The sequence below is a fragment of the Sinohyriopsis cumingii genome, chromosome 9 (assembly GCF_028554795.1).
Source record: "Sinohyriopsis cumingii isolate HCF-2022 chromosome 9, ASM2855479v2, whole genome shotgun sequence".
In the NCBI taxonomy this organism is placed as follows: Eukaryota; Metazoa; Mollusca; class Bivalvia; order Unionida; family Unionidae; genus Sinohyriopsis; species Sinohyriopsis cumingii.
Window position 1 is genome coordinate 81,843,336 of NC_142969.1, and position 25,658 is coordinate 81,868,993.

The 25,658-nt window shown below is 36.3% G+C and overlaps 1 long non-coding RNA gene across 1 annotated transcript; it reads right to left on the reverse strand.

Moving 5' to 3' along the window:
- Positions 1–13,584: 13,584 nt before the first annotated feature.
- LOC149792125 (uncharacterized) lies at positions 13,585–24,842 on the reverse strand. The gene is made up of 5 exons (XR_016423267.1): positions 24,798–24,842; positions 23,599–23,679; positions 18,727–18,860; positions 17,334–17,377; positions 13,585–14,943 (listed from the first exon to the last, which is right to left on the reverse strand). It is a non-coding gene; the product is annotated as an uncharacterized LOC149792125 (long non-coding RNA).
- Between the last annotated feature and the right edge of the window lie 816 nt (positions 24,843–25,658).

The window sequence follows — 25,658 nt, forward strand, 5'->3', positions numbered from 1 at the left end:
CGGGGTTGTAACTATAATACTAAACAGCGGAACCGAAGAAATATTTATACTTGAAGCCGCAGACAAGAAATTAACCGCAACATCTTACTGGTGGTGTTTGGAATTCGTCGCAGAAACACCTGAATTGGTTACCGCGTAATTGAATAATAATGTCAACGACAACGTTGAAATCCGAAACATTTCCAGATGCTCAACAATACCGGTATGATCAGGTACGCGAATGGCAATCAACGTTGAAAAACACCATTGACAGATGCGCAACAAAAATAAAAAAATACAAACGGCGTGTAACTGTGCTAGACACAATAGTGTATTCGGTATCCGCGGTAGTTGCCTCCACGGGTGTGTTATTATCAGCGCTGACACCAGTAACTGCTGCAATCGCTATCACAATCACAATTTCTGCCTCAACGACGATTGCAGGAGTCGCTAACATCATCGCGAAAAAAATATCTTCGTGCGCGATAACAAAATTACACGAGTCTACCCGGGTAGCCAACGCGGCCAACAGCGCCTACTCAAAATTGTCCTCGTTGATATCATCCAGCGTAGACGACAACAACATATCAGATTCTGAATTCACGCTGATGTCCAGCATTTACAGCGATTACGAGCGCGCAGCGAATACTGAAACCGCAAACGGTTTTCATTTGAAAACCAACAATAACAATAGCGATGGAGACACTTCAGCATCGAGCGCTGCTCGACATAGCAGCAAATACAACTCCGACAAGGACCACAATTATATCAGTGTCCTCGACGCAACCAGAGTTCAGCATTAATTTTCCAACTGCAATTCCAGTAAGTGAAATCGCGTTGGCACAATTACGAGTATATCACAGTTGGCCCAATATCAGGTCGCCATCATTTCACGGACAGTTGCCGAATAACTCATTTGTTTTTTCGTATCAGAATAACACTGATGGAACCCCAGATTGGAACGTCATTGCGTTACCCACTGGGAGTTATCAGATCGAAGAAATCAACAAAGAAATACAGCGTCAAATAAAACGTATCACCGGAAAAGAAGCAAAAATATCAATCACTGCACACGAGCCAACGCTGTCCACGATCATCGAAATCTTAACACCGGGTTACACCGTAGACATTTATAACAGTTCAATCAGAACAGTATTAGGATGGCCTTGAAATCCACCACCGGCACCACCGACACCACCCGTTGCACCCGAAAAATCCGATTATATCACTGACGCGAAGTCATATCACGGAATTACACCCGGTTATAGGCCGCGTCTGGATGATATAAAAGGTGCAACGGTGGATAGGTGGATCCCGCCTCTTAGTGACGGCGACGATATTGTGTTGACTTTTACTCGTGCAACATATTCAACGGGAGTGGGAGGATTAGGATTTCGAGTTTATCTGAGCGAAATTACTGAATTTTTTCAAACTATTAATGTGGCGCACAGCGCGCAACTAGCGCATCTACGGCAACGCTTCCAAGAACATCTTTCTGATGTAACAGGTTCACATGGAGAAATTATTAAGCAAATCGAAATATTAAATCAGATTGCCGCAGATATGGAATATATTAACCAACGAATGATTCAGGTAGTAACCGACAGTAGCTCCATCATTAAACAACAATTTTTGGATAAGTACTCGCTGACCGAAGCTGAACATGCCGAATTTTAAATTACCAGGATATGTTTCCCCGGTCATCTTGCGAAAATTCGTCACTGATATCGTCGATGAATACTTCGATGACATACTTGCACAGCACGCGCGAACACTACCAGAACCCGTTATCTTAGCATACAATAATTCCACAGCGAGCGATGGCCGGCATATTTCTCCGGGCATCGTAGCAATCACTGATGTCGTCGCGGTCAATCTTGTATGTGATGTCATCGATGGCAGTTACAACATAGACACGACAACATCGAATCAAGCCCAGCAAGGGTTTATACTGTATTCATTTACTCCTAGAGAGCCACCTGGATTTTTGATTGTGCAAGAGCCAATCAATCCGGTATCGATGCGGTGTCATAATCCGACGCTGACAAGGATGAATTTTAAAGTCACTGACCAACAACATAGACTGTTGGACCTGCGTGGGGAGACGGTTAGTATTAATCTGCTGGTAAAGTCCTAAGGACTTTCATCGTGAAACGATTTCCATCTTAAGATTTTCATCGTGAAACGATTTCCATCGTAAAAATACAAAGTATTTTTCAAGGACTTTCAATTAATAATATCATATCATAATAATGTCCAAAAAATCTTCGAATTACCAACAGTATGATGATGATGATGAAAATCTCTCTGACAGTTCTGACGCTAGCGTGGAAACACAAAGTGTTTGTGAATCACAGCGTGATTCTGACAGTGATTTTGTTGTCAGTGATGAAGATGTCTCTGACAGTGATTTCGCTGACAACGACGACGACGACGATGATAGCACTGTGGGAAACGCTAACGACATCACCATCAGCGACAGCACTGTCATAATAAATTATATTAAATGAACGCGAAAATAATAGTATGTATCAACACGTGAAATGTTCCATCGTTGACAAAAGCGCGCTTGAAGAATTCATCCGAAAAATATTTACCGGAAATCATTCCCCGGGCGTTGTTAAAATAATCATCGATAAACACGGCAATGATGACTTTTTACTGACAGATTTTCAGCTGAAGCAACTCCGCGAAAACAATATCACGATGATTACTTGTGATGCAGACCAAATCCTCAATGTTGCTCACTCGTGCATTTCACGGGATCATCTTGATAAAATACTGCAGTGAAAATCCTTTAGGATTTTTAAAAATATCTTCAACATTTCCATCCTTTAGGATTTTTAAAAATGTCAAAGACATTTCCATCCTGAAATTCGAAGAATTTCAAAAATATTTTACTTTATACACATTTTTTTAACCACTGACAATTTCGCTGATTTTCATAGGGTATTTGCTAGTAAAAATCAGCGAAATAGTCCAATTTCCTCGATTTAATAGGGTATATTGCTATGAAAACCAACGAAACAGACCAAAGTCACAAATTCATAGCGGTAATTGCTAGTAAAAATTAACAAAACAGACCAAAGTCACAGATTCATAACGGTATTTGCTAGTATAATCAACGAAATCGGACAGTTGCATAATTTACACAGTAAAAAAATATTACTTTTTTTACTTTCGATTTCACTTCCAAGTATTTCACTTCCAAGTAAAATGCAATCAAGGTGAGGTATTTACTTCCCGTTGACTTCGTGAATGACTTCGTCATCGGTGACAAAGCTATCATTGCTTTCTAAATTCTCTGGATTTTCAGCGGACATACAATGCTTTAATTTCCGGACCCGATTGTTAATTATTTTTTTAGTTTCATACTCGGCTGCCAGTGCCAGCCTGATCTTTTCGACTGCACGAGACAGTGGAACAAATTCATTTATTTGTGCCTCCGCTACGCTGGCCAGCGATTTATACAAATTATTTTGGATCATCTTTATGAATCGATATTGAGCAGGAAGAATATAACGCCCTGCGCATTTAGCTTCGTATAATGATTCAAAATCTGACAGAATAGTTTCAACATTTAGTAATATTTTAAATCCTTGTTTTTCTAATTTTTGAATAGCATCAATCACATTATTGATATTTTCTTGATTCATATTTATATATATTTTTAAATCTTTAAATATTTAAATATTTAAAGAAATAAAAAAACATCACATCTCGCTGAGTCTCTAGGGTGTCTTATGACATCCTACCAAACTCAGGAGGGGGCGGAAACACTTACCCCCGATTGAGCCCCTAAACTGCCAAATAACAGTCTAGAAGGCCCAGAGGGTGTGTTTGCGAAACGACGAGACATTCCCCATTTGTGAACCTCCTAGCTTACCATTTGATATGCTAGCAAGGCTCATATGGGGATAACACATAACACATAACTTAATTCTAACTTATCCTAGGGACGGTACAAACACATAGTATTTACAGTAGAAACATATTTACAGCAGCAGTTGTATTTACAGCAGTAGAAGCATATTTACAGCAGTTGTATTTTACAATTGTATATATCTTAGGACGGTACAAACATATAACTTATCCTAAGACGGCACAAACACATAACTTATCCTAAGACGGTACAAACACATTGCGGGTTATAATTCTACATCCAACAAGTTGCACACTACCCCTGAAATCAACCCTGTTTCCGGGTAAAAGGTTACCCCGAAACGGGGCGATAACAGAGTACGTGTGCAACTTCGTTGGGTTTCGAAACCCCAATATGGTATTAGGACGATATTGTATATAAACTGACTGATACTTGAAAGTCCAGAAATAGCTCAGCGTGATTTGTTTAAAACGTATATTCTTAAATATTATCGTGTGGAAACCACAGATGAACCAAAAACGAGAACAAGTGTAATAAAATAGCAATATTGTCTGTGAAAAAAAAGATAAATACACGTTTGCCTGATAAAATCCGGAAGATAAAATCATTCTTGCGCTGTCACCTTGACTTGTCAAGGGGAAACAAGGGAAGTTACTTACTTCCTTGTGCAGAAAATCGTCTGCTCGTTACCTGTGAATGCGGAAGTGTTAACGCGCTGTCAAGGTAACATCCTTGACAGCGTCAAGGGGGAAATAATTGTATCATTGACTTGAAAAATCTTTCGGATTTTCACGCAGTCACTGCAGAGTTATTTACATAATAAAATATAATCCAGCTATCAAACCTATTTGAAAAAGTTGATTTGATAACATTTTCTGCGACACGTTGAACCGAACGCGGTTCAATACCAAAATACTTCGCAGCTAAGCTCATTGAGCGAAATATATTTTCTTTGTTAGTATTTTTGTTGAGAGATCTTACAGCTCTTGGGATTTTTGCAAATTTGCCAGTGCCACCTCGTGCAGAATTCTCGCTCTGAATAATGGCTTGCAAATTCTGAAGAGAGTTATTAAGTTTATTATTATCAATGTGATCAATTACAAGACCTTTTTTGATCTCACCGTTAAATACCTCAAACACAAACTTGTGATTAAGATACCTCTTTCTCCCAACAGAAAATTGGAGATAACCAGAATTAGTAACAGCACCAACTGGTTTTTTCAATCTACAGTGTCTGACTATTCCCTCGCGAGATGCTTCGTAATTTTTAATGGTTGGATGTGAGACAAATTCTTGGCTCATTTATATAATAATATATTTGTCTAATTTATAATTTGTCTGAAAACCTAGTTATATAATCACTCTCCGATTTTAGCGCGTCTCCGTTATTTTTTTTATTGTAATATCGCTTGAGTTCCCGGTATCGTTTCCCCCCGCACCCCGCACATAATTGTGTTTTACCCCTGACACCAATGCCACATCGCAGGCAACGAATAGGTCCTGTGCTTCCTCGTTTGATGCTCTGTATATGTTCACCGCAGAATTCCTTCCTACAGGGATTACCACAGACTGTTACAGATCCAACTTTTAACCATCTTCAGTTGTTCATTGTATATATAATATTTTCTTATTTAAATATTTGTCTTAAATATAACAATGGAGGAGTTTTCTAGGCTAACCGCAGTTGGCGCCGGGAGATTCGATCTTGACAGGCTAAACCCGGATCCACGACGACGGCATCTAACTGATCTGTTCGATATTATCAACGAGGGTAAAAAAGAATTCCGCGACGACGGCGCATCTCATGTATGGTCGACATTTAAAATTATCCGCGACGAGGACATCATCGATGCTACAATGACTGATGCCCGAGCAAAAACAATTATTGATTATATTAATTTTCATCAACGCGACAAGAAATATTTTTTCAGAATAAAATTTATTGTCAATGTTGAAGACGATACGTGGATTATCCGTGACAAACTCGACCCTGTTCTTGCTAACGGAAAGACCGCTCTGTTAAGCAGCAATTGTAAACCAGGAATGCTGACCGGGATTGATATACCATATTACGCTCGAGCGTATCCTGTAACCGCAGTCATTTATGGAATATACCCGGTAAAAAAAAAAAAAAAATTGATAAACTCGCTCCGATGAAAACTTCGACGGTGTTGAATTGTGTAGCCGAGCGAGTAATGGAACATTTTAAAAACACAAAACGAGGAAACGGTTTAACCGACCTGCGACGTGAAAAAGTAACAGCCTGGGGCGATTCGGTTAAGAATACCGGGGCAACAATAAATGATGTTGCTGCGCTATCAAGTAAATTAAAATACTCAATAACAGTAAAAACACTAACCGGGGAAATATTATACAGTTCGAAGCATTATAAAAAGTCAGGAACACCGATTGAAATTATTGATCATAATTCGCACGCGTGGACTGATGCGGTTACAATATTTCCACGAGACCGTGTTGTCAAGTTTTATCGTGGAAACATATACGAGGTTATTTACGCGCTGAGTAAAACAGACCCTGTGTCGGTGTGTTTATTTAGGAGCTCCGAAGATTCCGAGTATGATCAATTTGTGAGACCCAACGGAGAATTATACAGAACAGAATCTTTGCACCAACAAATGAAAAAACTCGCAAAAACTTATATGAGAGATGCTAGCGATGAGCAGTTATTGGTTAATTGTTTTACAGTTCCAAGTGTTGCCGCTCACGCCGCCAGAGAAAGAAATTCGTGGAGACCAACCCGAAGTCAGTTTCTTTCGGATATACAGTTAAGTTGTGTCGAGTATGGTCATGGCGGGTTGTGGAATACCCGGTATGACTACCGGGATATGATTTCCGTGGATATGATTGCCTGCTACCCAGGAAGCTTTCTCGGGAACGGCGAGTGCCGCGAATACTTTGCGCGGTTTGGACACCCCACGAACTCGATGACACGAGTCGCCGTAAACGGCTTTTTACCCGACGCTGACCTGACAGGATTTGCTCGTGTGACTTCGTTTGAATTTGCCGCGGACTTCATCCGATTTGTTATGTTTGGTTTGGTAGACACTTCGTCGAAAAGCGCTGGGTACCAATAGTGTTATTGCGATACATGCTTGACAGCGGCATACTGGTATCGTTGACTGTCAGCGAAGCAATAATATGTTATCGACCGCAGACATCAGTTTGGTTGCCAACACCAGAACGTGTAACTCTCGAAGAAGTTATCGGCGAGTATGCACGAGAGTGTCCAAATACCCCAATGGATGTCATTGTCAGTGAGGGTCCTAAAATTCTCAAGATCAAACTCAAAAACAGTGAAATCACAGCGAAAGATCTTGGACGAAGAATAATCGGTAAATTTACTCAGGGTGCAGCATTTGATCATAAAATGCATCACTCGCGGTTGATTATCGATGAAGCTGAATTGGATTTCATAATCGCCGACGCGGTTGCCAGAGACATATTTTGTAACAGGGAGGATGTGTTCTTGTCCGACGGGAAAAAGTTGGGCACAATTGTAAGTTATATCGACGGAGAATCGCCTCAATACACACATTTGAGATCTTCAATGCTGGCTTATGTTTCTATAAATTCGTTATCGATGGTAAATCGATTTCCTGGTAACGCAGTCAGAGTTGCCACGGATTCATTTTACATCGACAAGAAATATTCAGAATCACTGACCGATATAATGAAATTCTGCGGCGGAGATGAATGGGGTTCGTGGAGAATAAAAGCCGAGATGTTGCACGGGTATTGTGAATCCGCTGATGTTGCAATCGAGGACGATTATTATAAATCAACAATGCCAGAAATATCTTCCGCACCGTCTGTGGATGATCCAATCACCAGACATAAAACTGTTTATTTGAACGGGCCGGGCGGGTCTGGTAAAACAACTCGAGCGATTGAATTATTTCGGAATTCAGATATGATTGTGCTAACACCTACACACAGGCTTGCCAGGGAGATGAAACAGCGAGGAGTCAATTCTTGTACTTATCACAGCTTTTTCAAATACAGCGGCGGTACGTGGACGCCAGATCGAATGGGCACAAAATATATCAATGATATAATAATTTGGGATGACATATGTACGGTGCCGCTGGAAACGTTAAAAACATTTCTTGATTGGCTGCTAACGAAAAATACCGCAGTGATTATGTGCGGCGATCACGGTCAACCACCTCCGTTTGTCGGCGCATCTCCGCATGATTGGCTGAGGAATTTTGTTGATTATCACGAAGAAGTAACTGATGATTACCGAGCACTTGATGCAACGCTGAAAGAATTTAAAACACTAATCAGGCTACAACCGAATAAAATTCAATGTGAAATCATGCGCGAGATGATTCCTGAAACTTCGATGAGCGACTTTTTACGCGTGTGGAAACCAAACGATTTGATAGTGGCGAGTAGAAAGATAGTCAGAGACACACTTCAACAACAGTTATTTCGGTTGCAACAAGAAAAGTTTCCAATGCTGCCAACGCCGTTATGTTATAGACCAACTGATACGCGGTTACAAAATATAGATGTTGATATTCCAGGAAAGACAGAGAAACAGAATTTAGTATTGAATGATATTGTGTTAGTTGACATCGATGCTGTTGAGGATGCACTAGCGATGAATAAATCCCCGTGGACGCTAGGATACGCAATGACCATTCATTCTTCTCAAGGACTGACTATTTCAGATACAACTGTCTGGATCATTGATGATCGAATCGAATGGTCCAACTTAGTCTACTTGGCGGTGTCCAGAGTCAGAAGAATATCTCAACTGCGAAGAATTGTCTTGGAAAATCCTTCGGATTTTAAATCAAACAATGAAAACAACAGCGATGGTGATGTAATAAGAAAAAAACTCGCCAGTTACAAACAGAGTGACAAAAAAAATAATCGCGATTTTGATCTTGATGTTGACTTCGTTGTTGCGCTGAAACAACAGCAGAATAATCACTGTGCGAGCTGTAATTGTATAATGCTATGGCAGTATTCGAATAAAAATTCAAGACAATTTACCGTAGATAGAAAAGATAACAGTCGCGGTCATACACGTGATAATGTCATGTTGACCTGTCTTGAGTGTAATCGACGTCGGGGTGCCAGCGCTAGTTAAGTCACTTCAGTGATTTTGGCGGCAATTGTGTGTCCTCGGGAATTACCTGAAGTTGCTCACGGGTGAATCCGCGTTGAGGAGCAGTTGAATCCAACCTGTAGATTGCTGGTCTAGAAACGCTTGCGTTTCTCCCAGTGGATCTTGTCACAGTGGATATCTTATGTGTGGTAACACTCCAGATGGGATCAGTCGCTCTTCGTTTACCACCTTCAAGTTCACCTGGTTCATATAAATATCTTACAGTAACATTACCCAGTATTTGCTGTTTTTCTTTCTTTCGTTGTAGTGGTATATTTTTTTGAAAAACACCTTGTGTTTTTGTGATCGCGATGGAAGGTTTCATGTTGGTGGTTCGGGTAATTTCATTATTTAGCGCAGCTATCACGCTTGGTAATCTTGCAACCCATTCGCGCGATCTCGTATCCTGAATGAATTCCTTCGCGTATTGATATCCAAATAACCGCTCAGCAAGTGTTCGATTGAATCGCTCAACAATTGCCTGATCACGGTGAATTTCAGTGTGTCCTCGTCGTATGGTGACGTTATGTTGTTTCATCAACGATGATACCGCACCTTGAAATTCTTTGCCAGGATCAACTTGTAGCAGATGTGGCCATCGCAGAGGTCCTCGCCGATAAATTCTTTGAAACGCAGAAGCAACCTCAGATGCTGTTTTAGTTGTTAACGGTTCCGCATCTTTGTATCTACTGGCAACATCAACTATGGTTAACGCGTACTTGTATGTGCGTCTTCGGATAGTATCATGTGGCAGAAATAATATATCAGCTTGATGAACCTCATTTGGTACACTAACATCAAAATGCGCGAAGTGAAATTGTTTAGGGCGCGGTAGATAAATTTGCCATATTGCCTGTCGGGATAACCAATTTTTGGCAACCGCGCGTGTTACTGATGCCACGCTGGCAAGTTTATCAATTGCTGCGTTACCTCTCCAATATCCGCTTGGGGAATAATAAATCGACTCCATTATATACCAGTACCTAACGCTAATTTACCTTTCATTGCAGTTTTTATCAACCAAGACGCTAACCTTTCTTTGAAAGATTTATCAGGGATGGCATTTAACGCGTGAATTAATTTCACGTCCGCGAGATGGCGCTGTTGCAAATCCTTGCTTCGGTAAGCTACATCATGAGCATGGCACGCTGCATCGATAGCGTTTATCGGGTACTCACCGGGTTTTGGTTGATCCTGAGCATCAAGTCTGATATCAAGTCGGGTTCCTGGACCACAGTAATTATATCCTGGAAGATGTTTTTCTCCTGGGTATTTAGCCCACGGAGCTCCTGGCAGCGCTGTTAACTTGGCTGCGATATCACCTCCGCTTTTTTTAAAATAAATCTAAATTTTTTTGTGCCACATCGTTCACACTTACCCGTGAGCGCTTGTCGATTATTTTTTGTTGTAATTGTATTCGTATCCGTAGTTGGGGTACGTGCTCGGCATTTCACACAATATAAATCCATATTATTTTATGATATATCTAATGGAAATCACTGACTTTTCCGCGACGAAGCGACGAGAGCCAATCAAGCATAACTCAGTGCTACCAAATTCTGTTCGAATGATTATCATAGGTCCATCTGGGTCGGGTAAGACACAGTTGTTGTTGAATTTGATAATGAAGTGGATGAAGTGGGATAAACTGTATTTGATTGCCCCGTCTGTAGACGATCAGCGGTGTTATCAAGTGCTAAAAGATTTTAACGAAAGTGCAAAATCGATAATGGAAAATCAAAGTGATTTTCACGAAGATGTTATTGATTTTATAACTGACATCGAAGAAGCTCCATCCGTCGACGACATTGATGGATCAATTAATAATCTAGTAGTGTACGATGATGTCATGCTGGATAAACAAACAAACCCTGCGAGAATATTTTCCCGTGGGCGTCATAAAAACACTGATGTCATTTATGTGACTCAACGGTATACACAAATTCCAAAAGTGATCAGAGATAATTGTAACGTTCTTGCGGTGTTTAACGGAGTTGACGCACACACGCTGAGAAATATTCATCAGACTTGGTGCAGTGGTGACATGGACCTCAATAAATTTAAAAATTTCTTTAGTCATGCTCAACGAAAACCACACGGGTTTGTGACGATAAATTTACATGATCCTCGGACACGATACCGAGTTGGGTTAGATATATTTTTTAACTAAAAATCCTAAAATGATTAGCAGCAGAGAGACTACGCCACCAACGTCGTCGTCGACGTCACCCCGTGAAGAAACTATTATTTATAGCGGCTGGTTATCGCTGTCGAAATAACCCCGTTGGCCAGAAAAGAGGATTTAGTCATCATAGTTTCTGGCTGGAAGGGTTTATTTTGTGAAATAAGAACTTCTATCAGAAGAGTTTTTGATAGATGGTCCTGTTGGACGAAAAAGTTGGTGGGCCCAGTCTCTCTGCTGCTGTAGGCGTCTTTGCTATAAATCGACGGGGTTTTGCGAGGAAATAATTTTCCAGGGTAACTTTCGCGGGATGCGATTCATTGCATGTCTGATACTCAACAGTTCTTACTGTATAACTAAGTACGATATAACGTGGCATATCGTCCTGTTGCAGTTATGTACATTCTGACCTCGTGTATAAGCCAACAAACTGATAACCGTACGCGTCAAAAAACGGCGTGGATCTCATGGCGTAAAGGTAATTAATCCTAGACTGGGTGCAAGAGTTACCAAAATGAATCATCAAGGAGGCATATCGAAATCGGACTTCGTGGCAAAAGTCTCGATATGGCGAACGGAATTTTTCCGCAACGTATTATGTCCTCTGGGGTGCTGGAAGGGCAAAACAACCGTTAGGAACTAAGTAATAACGAAAACCATCTTCTACTAGTGTTTCTGTATTTGTTTTAAATCCAGAATTGCATACATTTGATCCAATCTTTTTAACATTTTAACGATAGATATGACTGACCCAAAAAGTGGGTTATTTCATGTAGGTAGTCCAAAACGGTATTCACATATCGAGAGAAAAATCTTTTCTTGATTAAATGTCTTGGGTTATTTTCAACCAATCAACCAGACACACACTATCTGTCTATCATTTGGATTAGTATCTAACCTAATCGTTTAGAAGCCTCTTCACCTTAGAATATAAACAATGTAGTGTTGTTTTCATTTTCTATTAGTGTTCTACTTAAACAGTCGCAATAACATAAAATCTAAAATCATACACGCCCGTGCTTGTGCAATCGTAATAAAAAAGCCTTAACAACATTGTACCAAGATGTGATTCTTTTAAATTCGGACCATATCCAAAACAATATCTGCTCTCTGCGATACTCCACCCTCATATTACCAATGAGTGTTAGTTTTACACTCATATTTGCTAAACGAATTCTATTTCTCCATAATATTATTAACAAACCTTCATCCACTTAAGCGTACTGCTTAAGAAAATACTTAGAAAATTCGGTAGATAATATTTTTCGAACTCTGAAGCTGAAATGAGTTTTGGTTTATGTTGTTGTTTTAAATGAATTACATTATGGAATGTCTCTTATCTGCGCTATAGCTGTTGCCATTGGAAGTGAGATCAACGAATGCACAATTCAGAAGTTTTTTGTTCGGTTTATTATACATTTTTAAGGTCGTTGTTCCCATAATTCTGAACGTTGTCAGAATAGCAAACTCATTTGAAGATGACATGTTGTAGCCCTAGATAATTCATTTAATTATTTGATTATAGCTGTGTTGTAACTACTAAGGATGTATGGTTCATGGCACAAGCCATTCGAAGGCATTAAAGAAAAATGGTAGGCAATAATTTAACAGTCTAAATAAACCAAAAAATTGTGTATGTACTCTTTTAGGGGGAGGGTTCTAACCATGCATTCAATCTTGACATGAGTCCATGAGTATTACTTGTCTGGATCTTTATATTTTCAATACAAGTTTTCAGCACCAAAGAACTTCTCTCTCTGTACCTCATGTTTTGGTGTTACTTCTACATCACGATCATCTGATAACTTAGTGTTACATATTCTGAAAAGATATTGTTGTCCTCCAACTCAAGTCCATTCGTAATCAATAGGACTGGAAGTCTTGAAATTGCAAATATGCCATGCCATTTTTACATCCTTTTAAAAGTATAGTAATAAATCATTTTATAAGTAGACGTTTGTTGAAAGTTTTAAGGGTAGTACCAAGCGAGGAAGTCGGTAATCCGAAATTAAATTGTGTACGCATTTCGTGCACATATATGTGTTTATCAAGATCTGTATATATGTCCAATATATGCATCATATTTGTCAAACACATTGCCACTTTGATCATATATACACCTTTCAATTCCTTATGGCCAGAGATGACAACCATATTCTAAGAGAGATAGGTAGAGGGTGATTAGTGGTAGAAAGATTCTTAAAAACGCTAATGAATTACTCCGATTACAAATATTCGACAGCAAGACAAGAGCCTACATCTAATCCAATTAACAAAATACTACTACTACTACTACTCCTACTACTACTACTAATAATAATAATAATGATAATAATAACAAACATAATGTAATCCGCCACCATCTTTATTGAAGCATGAAACGATACATGATTGTTTTTTTTTTTTAATAAAAAGATACGCTATAGGTGTGCAACATTTTTATGAAGCACAATTAGCAACATTGATACAATCTACAATATATATAAAATAACACATCATATATACAAACATCCTCATATGCTTAATATAGCAGACTATAATATATTACAAATATAAATTCAATTTCAAACTTTATGGCTGTAGTCCGAATACAAGTATACAGCTTCCATCAATATATTTTTCCATAAAGAATCACAAACTAATAATGGTACACCATGATATATTCCAGAAAATTGTCTTGCATATCAATATGTTCAATCGAATATGTACTAACCAAGTGTTACCACTTCCTGCGTGTCCACGTGTAACATAAAATGCAAAAAGTATTTTCTTCTTAAATTAAAACTGGCATTCAAATATTGAATTTTACTCTTATATATTTACTCTTTAGGTTGCGTTCATGTTTCAAATTCTCTTTTCTGATCGCCTTTCGGGGCAAAATTTCGAGCAAATCCTTGTCATCTTAATATATGGAGAGGGTAGCTGCGTATATAAAAGGGACGTGTCACAAGGCGACCAACAACAAGAACAACAGCTTATCTGAGCATTTTAAAAACAGAGTATGAAGAAAATTAATGAAGATAAGAAAACTTACCATGTATTGCTTCTTACTTTGGTCAGTTTAAATTACATATATTATCCTAATAGATTATTTTAGACTTTAGTCTTCCCTGATATGAATTAACAATCTTGAACTCAGAATATGAGATAATATTTGGAATCGCATCCACAGAGTACACATTTTCTAAATACATTCTGCATGTGAAAACCTGAAGGTAATTTCGTGATATGGAACAAACTATAAAACGTTATATTGCGTTATAGTTATCGATACCCCAAAGAAACATCAAATGGACATATTTTATCTAGCTTTATATATATACTCGTTCTTATGTTATCATTTCACTCTTGCCAGAAGTTGATTAAAACATTTTATTCTAGTAACCATTATTGTATGCCTCTATGTGTGAGTATATGTGAGAGAAAGAGTTAGTGAGAGAAATAAGCAGTAACATCGGCCGTATGGACACAAATTATCTGACCTGACGGCCCTTTTGGAGATTACAATTATCATCCTTGTACGTACTCCGTTATCGGGCTTCAATTTGCATATTAATTTAATACAAAACCACAACAAAACTAATCTATTCATGGATTCACGGTACAAATCTTGTCTTATTACACACATAACTGAATACAACGCTGATGTAATTAATCTCCGCAAAATGAGAAACAAATTAAACGTGTAATGTCTTATCCTACATACAAAAAAATCATAACACAACATGCCACTAATGACGTTGTCCCGTTTTTCTGGAGCTGAAACGGAATTGAAAGACAATTGTAAACGTTACGTAAATGTGAAATAAATCAGACATAAATATTTCCTAAGCAAAACTATCCCATATATAAACTTTGATAAATTGATATCTTGAAACCCTTATGTTTCTTGAATAAATGTTTTGAATTTAAACCACATCTCTTTATGTGTATAAAATAATATATGCAAACTGCAGATCATATGCCCATCTACATCTTCTCTAGAATAATACAGATCTTTGATCTATAGGCTTTATATAGGTAGTAAAACGTGTGGTCGTGGATAAACTGCATAAGGATAAATGTGGTGTTAAGCATTTACAGCTTCAATTGGGAAACAGGCCTTTAACTTTACATTGTTTGTTGTTTGACCTTAACCATCGACTATGGTCATATATTTGTTACACCTATCATGTCTGGGATATATACAAACCTAAAGTTTCAATAAGACCTATTAATTTTGTTTAAAATGTATACCCGTACACGAATAAATGGTACTGATTAATATTCTCCCATTTTATGATCTAGTCCTTGAGCAAAGGGACAAGGTTATCAATAAAAGACAACATAAAGCGCTCCGAAAAGGACATTAAATTTTCATAAAAATACATGTGAGTGGTTACACATTTATACTCTAATAACGATGCAAGTCAAAATATATTTCTATAGATGCAGCATTCAACTTGCAATATGATGACTTGGGCTATGATATATTTATTGTACATGCAATAATATTGGTATAGGTTTTTATTACAAGATATTCTATGTCTTAATTTTATACACGGGACAAGAGTACTCCAGAAAGTATTGCACTTTCATTATAATTATCTTGACTCTGTTGAATATGTAATTTATATTGTACGCAATACATATTCTATGTGTAATACAAACATGCAAAAATTCCACTGAAACATGTTCATTGGTACAACAGTTAAACTACTGACAACGCTACAATTCAAAAGATGCATTTTTCCTTTGTTGATTTAGACATTTAGAGATATCGAGTAGCTATAACATTCTACACACTGGCTGGTCAAGATATATACAATTTCAATGTCAAATGCTAAATGAAGTGTCTCCAACCTATGCATTGTTACTTGCATAACATGTTTATAACGGTAGAGATCATAAACCATAATTCACATTAATACACATAATAAGGTGAATACTCTTGACACTCATCGCCTTTTATAACCGAGCGCTTTCTTTTTTAATATTATAATTACTACATTATGCATCAATTACACTAAATAGTGGCTAAATGTTCCTGTGCATTGGAAGAATATTTGTTTTGTTGGCTTTAATGTATGTTTATGAGTAATGTTGCTTTCTTGGCTTGTATGTACCCTCATCCTAACCAGACCCTAATCACACACACAAACACTTTATATATATATATATATATATATATATATATATATATATATATATATATATATATATATATATATATATATATATATATATATATATATATATATATATAGAGAGAGAGAGAGAGAGAGAGAGAGAGAGAGAGACAGAGAGAGAGAGAGAGAGAGAGAGAGAGGGAACAGAGAGATATGTCTCTGTGTGTCTCGTTCTATTTCAGTAAAGTTGTAAACGACTGCGTCGTTGACAGCATACATGTTTGATATAGATTAGGTACTTTGTCCAGATATCATTCCCTCAAATAATACATTTTCTAAGTATCAATATGGGTATATAGAAAGGTTATTAATAACTGTATAGTAAACCCATTTTCTAATGCAGGTATGATGCAAAATATTACATACAAACTATCTAATATCAAAATAATAGTGTAGAATTCAATTAATATTCAAGTTGTACACATACTTAAAACAAATTTGGTGCATTGTACATGATGTGTAATATATGCTGCGCAATTCAAGTTTATTACTACACTTCCCTCCAGAAACGTTCTGAAGGTCAGTGTGCGTTTTATCTACTTTTCTAGATCTGTGTGTATTCTACTCAAATTGGATAGTCACAGAACATGGAAAGAGACAATTTGCATCAAGAAAACATGCTTCTTGTCAGCAGCGATTTTCTACCTATAGAAACAAGCAAAGAGCCACGATACTTGTCATATTAGTCGTTATATATATATATATATATATATATATATATATATATATATATATATATATATCCTAAACTGCTATGCCTTAATACAGAGACTAATTGTCTTGTTTCACCTTCTTGTGTATTTCAGTAGCAAAGCATCTTCCTGCTACAAGTGTTTAGTCAGAACGCAGTGATATCTAATTATGTAGCCATTTTCGGCAGTAGGTCTTTTTTAAATAACCATCATCAGGTGATACGTTATAAATTGTTAAATATGCAATGTATATAGGAAACATATATGATCTACATGTACTTGTACGTACCTTCTACAGTTTCTTTACTCTATTTACTCTTTTGGTAATCATCTCTGCAATTATGTGGGGGAAAAAGAAAATAATTATCTAAGGTTTCAAAGGATCGTATGAGAATAACTTTCAACAAGTACAAACTTTCACTAACTGTAGTATTGCAGAGAGATAAAGTTCATACCTATTCCAACTAACTGGTTTATGTACTGGTAAAACCGCTCTTATTTGGTTAATATTTTTAACAAGAGGTAGCTTTAATTATTACAGTTATCCTTTAATATCTAAACAGTGAAGCTTCAAACTAAACATACATTTGCATTCATGTCCTTACTATACCTCTTGAGAATTCTTGTCGAAATCTTTTCAAGACATATTTGGCAATCAAAAACGTGCTTGAGAAACGCTAAATATATGAAACTATTCGTTCTGAAGACTTGATGAAGTATTTGAATTTTATTAAATTCTGAATTTAATTTCGAACTGCAAAATACGGATTTGGATGAATATAACTAATGTTGACTTGTTGCCGTGTATTAAAACATACGTAAGTCACACATTAATTATCCTTTCAAAATTAATCGCACAGAGATCGCTCCGGTGGTATAGTGGTTGGCAGCCGACTCATACCAAATACTTATAAAAATGGTACCAGCAGATACCTCGTTAGGCGTTCCGTATTAAGAGGTTAGTGTTAGAACTGGTCGGCTTGGTGTCTGAATAATGTGACTGGGTGGGACATGATGCTACATGTCTCCGGCACGACACCCAAGTGCTAGACATCACTAAATATGTCATACTGCAGACATCATAAAGATATGACTGGATAATTGTTAAAGTTGAGTTAAAATTCGAAAACAAACACACTTTCGCCACTGTAATATACACCTACTGTTATAGTTATATATGCCATCTGGAAATGCCAGGCTAAGTATTATTTGATTTATATTGATGCATGCATGGGGATAAAGGATGATCATCTTCAACTTATAATAACACAGAGTAGACTATATTATCTTCAGCTAACAATCTGCATTTGTTTCTGCTCCTGTTTGCATCACGAACGAAGAAGGTGAAATATATAGTTCGTGCAAACAATACGTGGATCTTGTGCGCTCCCGATATATCACATATTCAAATAAAACATTTTGAAAATCGGCTTCATCCTCTGATAGTGTTGTAATGTGGAAGTTTATTCTGGTTAGAAAAAAGGGTAACGTGATTGGATTTGAGGTTGATTCTATACGCTGGGGCTGATCGACTGATGAGTCAGATCTGTATATAGAATGATATCTATCTAACAGGAATTTCATAGCTCATTCATGTATTGCTCGTGGAAATGTATCTCTAGAATGGGAGGGTGATGAGTTGAAATCTCTTGATTATAGTTAACAAATAAACTGATGCAAACCTTATCTTACGTACGATCGTACGTATCTGGTCTCTGTAACTTGTTGCTGTAGATTCATCTATCCCTTTTCCGCTGAACTTTTCGTAAACACGAACGTGATATTCTTCAAACACACTAGGCAGGACAAAGGACACCTATAATTCATCACAAAAATCAAATAAAAAAACGTTATTCGATTTACCTTCTGCACTAAAACCTCCACTATCAGTTAGGTTGCTGTTTACTAATAAAGATAAATGTTATAAGAAATATACAGAAAATGTAAATCCAAGCTTCGCCACATTAAACCATTTCTATATAGAAAAATAAAATTATCCAATCATGATTTGTTTTTTACATATAATCATCAAAAGGTATGGATTTTACTTTTAATTTGTTAAACACATATGGCTAACGACCTTTATTAAATGTGTTCCGCTTAACTGTGTCGGCCACGCACGATTCTTTTAAACGTTGTCTTACCTTGCGCAGGAAAAAGTAACTAAAACGACTATCCACTTCTATTTCTGTTTTAATAAACGCTGAATTATAATGTGGCTATGAAGGGTATTTATATTCCTTTATTAAATATTTCGTTTATTACTTTCTGGGGTAATTTTCCAAGTGATGGTTGAAAATAAAATTAAATTCAATTCCGCAACTTTTCAAAGTAAGGAATAATTACCCGAAACTCCGCTGCCTCATTTGTGTCCACCATCAGCAATTTTGATGTTATTGATGTTACATAGTCAGTGACATTATTTAAGAAATAAAGATCTGTAGGCAAAACCAAAAACAAAATACAAATACACATAGAAACAATAAAGACCCGGTCATGTTCGAATCATATCGCGATTAACATTTTTATTACCCGAGTTTTTATACCCATCTAATAGCAGAACAGGAAGCTAATTCAAGATATTGCACGACGCTTAATTGCTTGTCTGTAGCTTACTCATATCGATAATGGTGGAAACACATCATAATTAAAAAGACGCATATTGCTCATTCGATATGTTTGATTTAACCATTTCATGGAATAAATTGTATAGCTCGTTATTTTCTATCAAACGTTGTTTACAAATTTTCCATTACAGAATTATACTCAGGATAAGAAGAGTACCTTTTGGGACATGAACAAGTTAACTTTTTGTCAGAACTGAATGAATTTGTGTATGTATTGAAAGTAATCTGTTGTCCAATGCAAATGAAAAGTGCTATAAAATCGACGAGAAACATTTTGATTATGACGATGGTTGTGAATCTGAATCAGACATCAACATAATCCATTCAATCAAGAATATGGCGGGACGTGGATACCATAGTTCTTTCTGATTTCTCAGGGTATTCCATTTAACTGCTATACGTGACTGTCCTCGGAAGTTAATTATATTGCTGAAGGAAACCAAAGGGCGTTTCATCCATGTGCTTGAAGAAAGTGGACGTGTGAGATACTGACCATGAAAAATACAAAAATATAAAAGAAGCGAAGCAAAATCAGAGATGCACATATGCAGTAGTAATATATTCAGTAGCAGATTTATTAGATGATTATTTATATCGGATGTAAATGCAAATAAGAGAAATAGTCTTAGATACATGGACGAAAGCTACCCTATCGTATGAGGTTTGAAACGAGGCCATTTTATCTGATAAAATCCTCACCTCACTTTTATATTTCATATTAGCAGTTGTGTAAACAGTACAGAAGAAAATAACAGTTTGGAACTTTAAATTATTGTCTTTTTACAAGAATGGGTTATCTGCCCAAGTTGGTTCCTATCAAAATTTATGTATATTGGAAACAATGTTTTGGGCGCCACGAGATGTTCTGAGAACATGGGAGATGACGTACGTTCAGAACAATTTCCTGTTGAACTTAGCTGGCTAAGGCTAAGTTCACCTCTCATGTTGCTAAAGTAATCACCCCTTAACAAGTATAATAGCTTGCCTAAACATCATCATCTATTTTTTTAAAACACGTAGAAAGACTACGTTCATTTCAATCCATTTTTTTAGAACCTAAAAAGGATAAGACATCTAATGTGGCCAAACACCCAAGCCATAATGCTCACTCACACAAGGTGGCAATGATCAACGCATAGGAAATATCTAATAAATAGGATTAGATAAACTGACTCAATACAAGTATTTACTACAATTCGATGGTCTAAAACCGAGTTCATTGCTTCAGAAGGCGGCTACATTTTTCACTGCTTTTAAAAAATAATTTTAATACTGCTAATCTGAACCTCAAATATTAGGCAACGACAGGACCCACCATATAAAGTAGAAAAGATGTAAAACATACGAACTAGCCAGATTAGAAACAACAAAAACATTTCATAATAAAATTATAACTTACAATGTCTTCACAACGCATACACCATCGATACCAATTCAGACAGGATGCACACATTGGCCACAAGCACAAAATAAAAGATCAAAGACAGGGTACATCTTTCCTAACATAAACCAAAATCTCGCCACAAATCATTTGGAACATAAATGTTTTGTACCTTCTTATTCAAACCCTATCTACTATCAAGAAACAAACGAATGCTACAGATGACGATGAATTTAATATTGCGTCAAGACGATAGTATTCTAATTTATGCCGAGTTAAAAGCCCATGATCAAGAGGAGATATGATTTAACGTCGATGTACGTATCGATGCATGTATGTTACGCCTCTTTGCGGGGTCTGAACATGATGATTGAAACATGTAATGTGCCATGTTAAACCCGTTGTGTTGTGTCACTCATAGCCACCTACGACTAATTATGCAGCCATGCTGGCATGAATTACCAGTGTGAATTTTAATGAATGGTCAGTGCATTGATGTCCATACTTGACTAGGAAACATTCACAATTTATATGATTGGATAATTAAATAATTCCTTAGTGTGGGTGCACACGGCAAAACACGTTCCTCTTCATAACAGTTTGGCCCATACAACTGAATGCTTCTATGGGGGTGGCAAACGATTTTGCCGCCGTGGGTTAACATACATCATATCGCGTCGTTAAGATATAAACGGTCCAGGAAATTGACTAACGGCTTTCTCCAGTCTTGTAGCTTAGAAAAGGAACAGTCTTAAACACTCATTACCAATTATTTCTTTATGTGCTTGAGTATATTTATATATCTCACAAAATTTAAAACTTCCTTCTACTGCAACAAAATAGTAGATATGCGGATATTATATGCATGATTGAGTTCCTATGTCTTAGTTACACTGAAAAGGGTGTGTTTCAAACTTTTTAAACAATATTTATTTCTGTATTTGTGATTCCTCTTGAATTTAGTTCGATTGTATGTATGCTAATATTTTCTTCCGATTCCTGAGTCTGGTGCATAATGCAGCGCATTCGCGCTAAATGTATTCGTTGTCGATCCAGTAGTAAACAAGAAAAAGAAAGAAAATAAGGAAGACATCTAACCATCAATGCTAAATGGAGTCATTTGTACAGACTGTAAAACTTAACTGACCTGTTAGAAGATATGCAATCCTTTCTCAGCAGCAGAAACTTAAAGAAGGTGACCAGTTGACGACCAAATAGCAATGGCCCTCACGAGAGAGGTCATCGAGAGGTGAAGAAGATTAAGGGAGAAGAGAGCAAAGGAAAACTAGAGAACAGTAAGGTGTATGTTGCATAGTGTATCAAAACGATAGTAACTAAAGTAACTAAACTCATCAAGAATAACATTCACGCTTGTCCCCATACAGTTTTTAAAAAAATGTCCCCATCTTAAACTCACGCTATTGGTTTGTTTCTGCGATGCATTTTCTCATATTAAATTATTGCACACACACTGATTGGCGCTCTAATGTTGAATTCCCAAATAATTTGTTGTCATGTTGAAACAATATTTTCCTATTCTATATAAACTGCTTTATGTTAGCCTAAACGTCACTGAGAGCGATCATTCAAACCTTCAGTCACTCCAGAACACGAGATCAAAATAATGAAGTATATACACATTAAAATATTATATTGCACGTATAATCGATATCAGACTGCAGCTTGTAAAATATGATATTAGTTGTCTTAACCAATCAAATATGATGTTGTAAGTATATTGTAAATTTGCACTAATAAAGATAAGGCATACATACTTCAAAACCGGGTAATGTTTCGGGACGTATTAGATTGTTCTAAACGTATCATGAAATCTTAGGAAAGACCTATTAGTAGAAGAAAAAAGTAAATCGCGAATAAAATTTAAACAATGATCCAGGCTATCTGATGGCCCAACCAGATATAATTAAATGTGTCGTTTAAACTTGCCTTATCTTACATAAGGCATATATACTACAAAACAGAATCATTCTTCAAAACTAATTAGATTGTTCATACAGTATTGCTGTATGTTAAGGAAAGGTCAAATCGTAGCCGAAATACAACTGAGTATTGAAAAACATGCATTTGTTAAGGATATCATTAACATGCATTATATGTGCAAAGTCTCCGTTCGTTGTCAAAGATGCAACGTAACTCTAAATATCAACTTTGTAGTATATTAGTAACTTGAGGACTTCAGGGTGTAACAAATGGACTTACACTAAATTTAAAATAGTATACTAGTATTGAATGCCATTCACTCTACCAGTACAACTCCGTTGTTCATTTTTCAAGAAATTAACAGTTATAGCTACGTCTTGATAAATGTCCAAAACTATAATAATATCCAAACAAATGAATGGCATCATTTATTAAGAATTTGGACTATCCTTTTCATGTTAAAATAAACGGTTGTGAACGCCAAGAGCTAAATTAAGCAATATATTCAAAAGAAATAAGCAGATGAACACATACACTGCCAATAATATTTCACAGATACCGTTTTTGTTTTTACATAAATGTAAATCATATGATAAAATACTTACATCGTCTTTTTTAAGAGGCGCTCCTTCTAAAATGATTTCTTCAGCTGCATTGTTATCATGACCAGAGTTTAAGTTTTGCCCCTGAAAATAGTTTACGGATATAATTGACAAGATACGTACGAATTGTGCACGATCAAAATTAGGTATTATTTGAAGTTAACTTAGTTCACTAATACATGCCATTTGTGTGCGTCTCAAATTAACAATTAGCGTTTCTTTAAAATAAATGTGCTATATGATGAAGTTGCTATGCTGCATTTATGAAAATCTCTGCAAAATGTCTAAGCATAATGTCATCGTAGACTAAAAAAGCTGAAACACCCATGTATAGAAATCAGCTATAACTACATTGTTTCGTCATAAGGCTGATTTTGCATCAATACATTTAAATAATAACTCAAATTAATAATAAACGAAAATCAAGAGTAACACAAATATAAGACAACTCTTTACATTCGAAAGGGTTAATTTAATAGTAGAACGTCTTAAAAATACACTAGCTCATATAAAAAACATCAATACTTTGTATCTACCATAAAGTAGAAACAACAATAACGAAGGAAATCAATAGGAAGATTCCTAGGTCATCTTGCAAGCCTTCGTATTGCTTCAATTATTTCTTTTTGTCATCCAGTGTCTAAAATATCTCAGATGTTATTGGAAGAGTATTAAAATATAACGATTTTTATCTCACAAGTGAACCCTTTATGTTATCCCTGAATATCAATGTGAGTGTGCATACTTAACTTGCTATGTACATTAAATGAGCATATATTAATTTTTAAAAAAGTTAGATATAAAATGTGCAATTTTTACATAAGACTAAAATATTGTTTTTAATCATTATGTATCACTTACCAAAGATACTAGAATGCGGGTTTCTTCCTTGCGAATACTTTGTATACTGAAAAATTCTAATTACTATCAGTGGTAAAGGTGACCAGTAATTGAAATGGTAATGATTCAACTACCACGACAAGTTTTTAACAATTCTGAATCAACTGTTTAGCAAACCATCTTTCACTGCTGCATTTAGGGTCGCACAAATAAAATGCACATTAACAAAAATAAGGTTAAATCAATGTTTGATTTTAGTTTGGTTTCTAGTATCTTATACTTTATTGAATATATGAATTACTTGTATAATGCAATAATTATCCTGTACATTAATGTAACATTTGATATATTTGTGTTCGTACCTGTTGCGGCCTCTGTTGTGTTTCTGTTGTTGCGCTTTCGGAAGCCTGAAATAAAATTGAATACAAGACAGCACATATATTTTGCGAACAAATGTCAATTCTTGGCTTGTTTATACAAGTATGGTTGACTTAATTTTGATCCATAATTTAGTTATTGCGGCAAATCCATGATTCATTCTTCTACACAGCTCCAACTGAATAAGTTTCTACAACAGATGAGTTCACTGTGTTCCTTTTGAAACCTGTTTGGGTTCTGTTGTTTCTTTTGTGTTTTCTCCAAATCAAAGTTCCATCTTACCTTTGAAGGAGTGTGCAAATGTAGCGACACGTTTGTGCCACAAATACTGTTTTGTCAATAAGCCTGCAATTAATATGAAATACAATTTCATGCTTTGGTCCGTATTCAATATGATACAAACTTGTCTTATAGTGGTCACAGCGCGTTGTATGCGTTGGTTTTAGTCATGCAACCTATCATATGCAATCAAGGTGCGCAAGAGCTATTCTTGTTTTATTAACGATGTGGCTACTTTTGTTTAATCCATTTATAAATAAAGATCTTGAGTTTTCACATTTAGCCTTTTAGGCAAGAAACAATAGTTTGTTACTATTCGTCGCCTATAATATCGACATTTACACTTCTAATCTCAGAAAGAAATAAGATATAAATTGCAGAAGAAAACTTAGCATGCGTGTGTTATTACTAAATACACTTAGGGAAGTGGTCATATATTTAGGTTCGCGCTGGAAACTTAAAGTCTCAACTCTATTTAATAATGTTTATGACTGAACATTTTAAAACGATGTGATTATTTTGTTATCATTTTTTCGCTGTTATTGTTTTCCTTTTTACTACGGTTC